Source organism: Triticum aestivum, chromosome 1A (genome assembly GCF_018294505.1).
Source record: "Triticum aestivum cultivar Chinese Spring chromosome 1A, IWGSC CS RefSeq v2.1, whole genome shotgun sequence".
Taxonomy (NCBI): domain Eukaryota; kingdom Viridiplantae; phylum Streptophyta; class Magnoliopsida; order Poales; family Poaceae; genus Triticum; species Triticum aestivum.
Genome location: NC_057794.1, coordinates 556669066 through 556677592, shown reverse-complemented (window position 1 = coordinate 556677592; position 8527 = coordinate 556669066).

Here is an 8527-nt window from a genome sequence, read left to right as displayed (position 1 = left end):
AATAAAATTCTTTAACCATACAGCCTGCCCGGTGGCCTCATAACATGCTACAAATTCTGCTTGCATCGTAGATCCAGCAGTTAAAGTTTATTTGGAGCTTTTCCACGATATAGCTCCTCCCACGAGTGTGAATATATAACCTGACGTGGATCTCTTACTATCCACACACCCGGCAAAATCAGAGTCTGAATAACCAAAAATTTCTAGGTTATCAGTTCTTTTATATGTAAGCATGAAATCCTTAGTTCCTTGCATATAACGCAAAACTTTCTTTGTGGCCTTCCAGTGGTCCGGTCCTGGATTTGATTGGTATCTGCCAAGCATCCCGGTTACAAAACATAAATCTGGGCGTGTACACACTTGAGCATACATGATGCTTCCGACAGCTGAAGCATAAGGAACCGACTTCATCTGATCAGTTTCACATTGGTTCCTCGGACATTGAAATGTCCCAAACTTATCGCCCTTAACTATAGGAGCAGGTGAGGGTGAGCACTTATGCATATTGAATTTTTTTCAGTACTCTCTCAAAGTATGCCTTTTGGGATAGTCCTAACGTTCCTCTGGACCTATCTCGATGAATCTCGATGCCGAGGACATACGAAGCTTCACCAAGATCTTTCATATCAAAACTGGAAGACAGAAAATTCTTGGTCTCATGTAGCATATCCTTATCGCTACATGCCAACAACATGTCATCAACATATAGGACTAAAAATGTGAACCTACTACCTTTAAACTTAACGTATATGCAGTTGTCCACAACATTTTTGGTGAAACCAAAAGTTTTGATAATTGTATCAAACTTGAGGTACCACTCTCTTGAAGCTTGCTTCAAGCCATAAATCGATTTCTTTAGACGACATGCCAAATGTTCCTTCCCTTCCACAACAAAGCCTTCTGGCTGAGCCATGTAAACATTTTCTTTTAAGTCACCATTTAGAAATGTCGTTTTAACATCCATTTGGTGTAGTTCTAGGTCGTAATGAGCTACTAATGGCATTATGATTCTGAAAGAATCCTTGGTTGACACAGGAGAGAAGGTTTGCTTATAATCAATGCCTTCTCTCTGTGTATACCCTTTTGCCACTAGCCTTGCTTTGAACCGTTCGACATTCCCATTGGAATCATACTTGGTTTTGTAGACCCACTTGCAGCCTACTTTCTTAGCTCCATCGGGAACTTCTACTAAGTCCCATACGTCATTTGAGCCCATAGATTTCAACTCGTCTCCCATGGCAAACCAACCATTTGGACGAATTTTCGCTTTTAATGGCCTCCTTATAAGAGGTTGGATCCTCCACCTTTCCCAGATCATTCATATCCTCAATCATGAAAGTGATATAGTCGTCTGATATGGCTTTCTTCCTCTCACGCCGTGGTATACCCATAGGAGCAGGTGGTGGTGGTACATCATCATTTTGTGAATCATTATTTTCCTGGTGGTCCTCGTTTGTGTCTGGATTTTCATTATTAGTCTCCGGATCACCATTTGACTGAGAAACTGAACCATGAGATTCAGGATCATCAGTTGTCACATTTCTTCGTATTGGAAAAACAATCTCTTGGATAATCGGGGATGGTGCACAAACCCACTTCTCCTGAAGATCGATCTCCCTTAACTTAGTGACCTTATTATCCTCAAAAAATACCGCTTGTCTAGTCTCCACAAACTTGGTGGTATGACTTGGACAATAAAAACGATATCCCTTTCCCCTATGAGGGTATCCAACGAAGAAACAACTAACTGTTTTTGGATCCAATTTCTTAAGTTGTGGATTGAAAACTTTAGCTTCAGCAGGGCAACCCCACACTCATAAGTAATTCAAGCTCGGTTTCTTTCCCACCCACATCTCGTAAGGTGTGTTCGGTGCTTGAAGGAAATATGCCCTAGAGGCAATAATAAAGTTATTATTTATTTCCTTATATCATGATAAATGTTTATTATTCATGCTAGAATTGTATTAACCGGAAACATAATACATGTGTGAATACATAGACAAACAGAGTGTCACTAGTATGCCTCTACTTGACTAGCTCGTTAATCAAAGATGGTTATGTTTCCTAACCATGGACAAAGAGTTGTTATTTGATTAACGGGATCACATCATTAGGTGAATGATCTGATTGACATGACCCATTCCATTAGCTTAGCACCCGATCGTTTAGTATGTTGCTATTGCTTTCTTCATGACTTATACATGTTCCTATGACTATGAGATTATGCAACTCCCGTTTGCCGGAGGAACACTTTGTGTGCTACCAAACGTCACAACGTAACTGGGTGATTATAAAGGTGCTCTACAGGTGTCTCCAAAGGTACATGTTGGGTTGGCGTATTTCGAGATTAGGATTTGTCACTCCGATTGTCGGAGAGGTATCTCTGGGCCCTCTCGGTAATGCACATCACTTAAGCCTTGCAAGCATTGCAACTAATGAGTTAGTTATGGGATGATGTATTACAGAACGAGTAAAGAGACTTGCCGGTAATGAGATTGAACTAGGTATTGAGATACCAACGATCGAATCTCGGGCAAGTAACATACCGATGACAAAGGGAATGATGTATGTTGTTATGCGGTCTGACCGATAAAGATCTTCGTAGAATATGTAGGAGCCAATATGAGCATCCAGGTTCCGCTATTGGTTATTGACCGGAGACGTGTCTCGGTCATGTCTACATTGTTCTCGAACCCGTAGGGTCCGCATGCTTAAGGTTTCGATGACAGTTATATTATGAGTTTATGAGTTTTGATGTACCGAAGTTAGTTCGGAGTCCCGGATGTGATCACGGACATGACGAGGAGTCTCAAAATGGTTGAGACATAAAGATTGATATATTAGACAAGGGGCGCAGCCCCCTTTTCCTTTTTCCTCTCCCCCTCTTTCCCCTTCTCCTACTCCAACAAGGAAGGAAGGAGTCCTACTCCCAGTGGGAGTAGGACTCCCCTTGGAGCGCCCCCTTCTAGGCCGGCCGCCCCCTCCCCCTTGCTCCTTTATATATGGGGGCCGGGGGGCACCTCTAGACACACAAGTTGATCTTCGTGATTGTTCCTTAGCCGTGTGCGGTGCCCCCCTCCACCATATTCCACCTCGGTCATATTGTAGTGGTGCTTAGGCGAAGCCCTGCGACGGTAGAACATCAAAATCGTCACCACGTCGTCGTGCTGACGGAACTCCTCCCCGACGCTTTGCTGGATCGGAGCCCGGGGATCGTCATCGAGCTGAACGTGTGCCAAGAACTCGGAGGTGCCGGAGTAATGGTGCTTGGATCGGTCGGATCGTGAAGACGTACGACTACATCAACCGCGTTGTCACAACGCTTCCGCTATCGGTCTACAAGGGTACGTAGATCACACTCTCCCCTCTCATTGCTATGCATCACCATGATCTTGCGTGTGCGTAGGAATTTTTTTGAAATTACTACATTCCACAACAGTGGCATCCGAGCCTAGGTTTTATATGTTGATGTTATATGCACGAATAGAACACAAGTGAGTTGTGGGCGATATAAGTCATACTGCTTACCAGCATGTCATACTTTGGTTCAGCGGTATTGTTGAACGAAGCGGCCCGGACCGACATTACGCGTACGCTTACGCGAGACCGGTTCTCCTGACGTGCTTTGCACATAGGTGGCTTGTGGGTGACAGTTTCTTCAACTTTAGTTGAACCGAGTGTGGCTACGCCCGGTCCTTGCGAAGGTTAAAATAGCACCAACTTGACAAACTATCGTTGTGGTTTTGATGCGTAGGTAGGATTGGTTCTTGCTTAAGCCCGTAGCAGCCACGTAAAACTTGCAACAACAAAGTAGAGGACGTCTAACTTGTTTTTGCAGGGCATGTTGTGATGTGATATGGTCAAGACATGATGCTAAATTTTATTGTATGAGATGATCATGTTTTGTAACCGAGTTATCGGCAACTGGCAGGAGCCATATGGTTGTCGCTTTATTGTATGCAATGCAATCGCGCTGTAATGCTTTACTTTATCACTAAGCGGTAGCGATAGTCGTGGAAGCATAAGATTGGCGAGACGACAACGATGCTACGATGGAGATCAAGGTGTCGCGCCGGTGACGATGGTGATCACGACAGTGCTTCGAAGAAGGAGATCACAAGCACAAGATGATGATGGCCATATCATATCACTTATATTGATTGCATGTGATGTTTATCTTTTATGCATCTTATCTTGCTTTGATTGACAGTAGCATTATAAGATGATCTCTCACTAATTATCAAGAAGTGTTCTCCCTGAGTATGCACCATTGTGAAAGTTCTTCATGCTGAGACACCACGTGATGATCGGGTGTGATAGGCTCTACGTTCAAATACAACGGGTGCAAAACAGTTGCACACGCAGAATACTCAGGTTATACTTGACGAGCCAAGCATATACAGATAAGGCCTCGGAACACGGAGACCGAAAGGTCGAGCGTGAATCATATAGCAGATATGATCAACATAACGATGTTCACCAATGAAACTACTCCATCTCACGTGATGATCGGACATGGTTTAGTTGATTTGGGTCACGTAATCACTTAGAGGATTAGAGGGATGTCTATCTAAGTGGGAGTTCTTAAGTAATATGACTAATTGAACTTAAATTTATCATGAACTTAGTCCTGGTAGTATTTTGCAAATTATGTCGTGGATCAATAGCTCGCGTTGTTGCTTCCCTGTGTTTATTTTGATATGTTCCTAGAGAAAATTGTGTTGAAAGATGTTAGTAGCAATGATGCGGATTGGATCCGTGATCTGAGGTTTATCCTCATTGCTGCACAGAAGAATTATGTCCTTGATGCACCGCTAGGTGACGGACCTATTGCAGGAGCATATGCAGACGTTATGAACATTTGGCTAGCTCAATATGATGACTACTTGATAGTTTAGTGCAGCATGCTTAATGGCTTAGAATCGGGACTTCAAAGACATTTTGAACGTCATGGAGCATATGAGATGTTCCAGGAGTTGAAGTTAATATTTCAAGCAAATACCCGAGTTGAGAGATATGAAGTCTCCAACAAGTTCTATAGCTAAAAGATGGAGGAGAATCACTCAACTAGTGAGCATGTGCTCAGATTGTCTGAGTACTACAATCTCTTGAATCAAGTGGGAGTTAATCTTCCAGATAAGATAGTGATTGACAGAATTCTCTAGTCACCATCACCAAGTTAGTAGAACTTCGTGATGAACTATGATATGCAAGGGATAACGGAAATGATTCCCAAGCTCTTCGTAATGCGGAAATTGACGAAGGTAGAAATAGAGAAAAACATCAAGTGTTTATGGTAGACAAGACCACTAGTTTCAAGAAAATGGCAGAGGGAAGAAGGGGAACTTCAATAAGAACAGCAAGCAAGTTGCTGCTCAAGTGAAGAAGCCCAAGTCTGGTCCTAAGCCTGAGACTGAGTGCTTCTACTACAAAGGGACTGGTCACTGGAAGCGGAACTACCCCAAGTGATTGGCGGATAAGAAGGATGGCAAAGTGAACATAAGTATATTTGATATACATGTTATTGATGTGTACTTTACTAGTGTTTATAGCAACCCCTCAGTATTTGATACTAGTTCAGTTGCTAAGATTAGTAACTCGAAATGGGAGTTGCAGAATAAACAGAGACTAGTTAAGGGTGAAGTGACGATGTGTGTTGGAAGTGGTTCCAAGATTGATATGATCATCATCGCACACTCCCTATACTTTCGGGATTAGTGTTGAACCTGAATAAGTGTTATTTGGTGTTTGCGTTAAGCATGAATATGATTTGATCATGTTTATTGTAATACGGTTATTCATTTAAGTAAGAGAATAAATTGTTGTTCTGTTTACATGAATAAAACCTTCTATGGTCATACACACCAACGAAAATGGTTTGTTGGATCTCAATTGTAGTGATACACATATTCATAATATTGAAGCCAAAAGATGCAAAGTTAATAATGATAGTGCAACTTATTTGTAGCACTGCCGTTTAGGTCATATTGGTGTAAAGCGCATGAAGAAACTCCATGCTGATGGGATTTTGGAATCACATGATGCTTGCGTACCATGCCTCATGGGCAAGATGACTAAGACTCCATTCTCCAGAGCGAGCAACTGACTTATTGGAAATAATACATACTGATGTATGCGGTCCGATGAGTGTTAAGGCTCACGGCAAGTATCGTTATTTTCTGAACTTCACAGATGATTTGAGCAGATATGGGTATATCTACTTGATGGAACATAAGTCTGAAACATTTGAAAAGTTCAAAGAATTTCAGAGTGAAGTGGAAAATCATCGTGACAAGAAAATAAAGTTTCTACGATCTGATCGCGGAGACAAATATTTGAGTTACGAGTTTGGCCTTCAGTTAAAAACAATGTGAAATAGTTTCACTACTCACGCCACCTGGAACACCACAGCATAATGGTGTGTTCAAACGTCATAACCGTACTTTATTAGATATGGTGTGAACTATGATGTCGCTTACCAATCTACCACTATTATTTTGGGATTATGCATTAGAGACAACTGCATTCACGTTAAATAGGGCACCATCTAAATCCGTTGAAACGACACCGTATGAACTATGGTTTGGCAAGAAACCTAAGCTGTTGTTTCTTAAAGTTTGAGGTTGCAATGCTTATGTGAAAAAGTTTCAACCTGATAAGCTCAAACCCAAATCGGAGAAGTGCGTCTTCATAGGATACCCAAAAAGAAAATGTTGGGTACACCTTCTATCACAGATCCGAAGGCAAGATATTCGTTGCTTTGAATGGATCCTTTCTAGAGAAGGAATTTTTCTCGAAAGAAGTGAGTGGGAGGAAAGTAGAACTTGATGAGGTAACTGTACCTGCTCCCTTATTGGAAAGTAGTTCATCACAGAAATCTTTTCTTGTGACTACTACACCAATTAGTAAGGAAGCTAATGATGATGATCATGTAACTTCAGATCAAGTTACTATCGAATCTCGTAGGTAAACCAGAGTGAGATCCGCACCAGAGTGGTACGGTAATCCTGTTCTGGAAGTCATGTTACCAGACCATGACGAACTTGCGAACTATGAGGAAGCGATGATGAGCCCAGATTCCGCGAAATGGTTTGAGGCCATGAAATTTGAGATATGATCCATGTATGAGAACAAAGTATGGACTTCGATGGATTTGCCCGATGATCGGCAAGCCATAGAAAATAAATGGATCTTCAAGAGGAAGACGGACGCTGATAGTAATGTTACTATCTACAAAGCTAGACTTGTCGAAAAAAGTTTTTGACAAAGTTGAAGGTGTTGACTACGATGAATTTTTCTCACTCATAGCGATGCTTAAGTCTGTCCAAATCATGTTAGCAATTGCCGCATTTTTATGAAATCTGGCAAATGGATAAACAAAACTACAATCCTTAATGGATTTAAAGAAGAGTTGTATATGATGCAACCAGAAGGTTTTGTCAATCCTAAAGGTGCTAACAAAATATGCAAGCTCCAGCGATCCATCTATGGACTGGTGCAAGCATCTCGGAGTTGGAATATACGCTTTGATAAGTTGATCAAAGCATATAGTTTTATACAGACTTGCGATGAAGCCTGTAAAGTGAGTGGGAGCACTACAACATTTCTGATAAGTATATGTGAATGACATATTGTTGATTGGAAATAATGTAGAATTATTCTGCAAAGCATAAAGGAGTGTTTGAAAGGAATTTTCCAAAGAAAGACCTCGGTGAAGCTGCTGACATATTGAACATCAAGATCTATAGAGATAGATCAAGACGATTGATAAGTTTTTTTCCAATGAGTGCATACCTTGACAAGATTTTGAAGTAGTTCAAAATAGAACAGTCAAAGAAAGAGTTCTTGTCTATGTTACAAGGTGTGAAATTGAGTAAGACTCAAAACCCGACCACGACAGAAGATAGAAAGAGAATGAAAGTCATTCCCTATGCCTCAGCCATAGGTTCTATAAAGTATGCCATGCTATGTACCAGATCTATTGTATAACCTACACTGATTTTGGCAAGGTAGTACAATAGTGATCTAGGAGTAGATCACTGGACAGCGGTCAAAAATTATCCTTAGTGGAATAAGGATATGTTTCTCGATTATGGAGGTGACAAAAAGGTTCGTCATAAAGGGTTACGTCGATGCAAGTTTTGACACTAATCCAGATGACTCTAAGTCTCAATCTGGATACATATTGAAAGTGGGAGCAATTAGCTAGAGTAGCTCTGTGCAGAGCATTGTTGACATAGAAATTTGCAAAATACATACGGATCTGAATGTGGCAGACCCGTTGACTAAACTTATCTCACAAGCAAAACATGATCACACCTTAGTACTCTTTGGGTGTTAATCACATAGCGATGTGAACTAGATTACTGAATCTAGTAAACCCTTTGGGTGTTGGTCACATGAAGATGTGAACTAATCACATAAAGATGTGAACTATTAGTGTTAAATCACATGGTGATGTGAACTAGATTATTGACTCTAGTGCAAGTGGGAGACTGAAGGAAATATGCCCTAGAGGCAATAATAA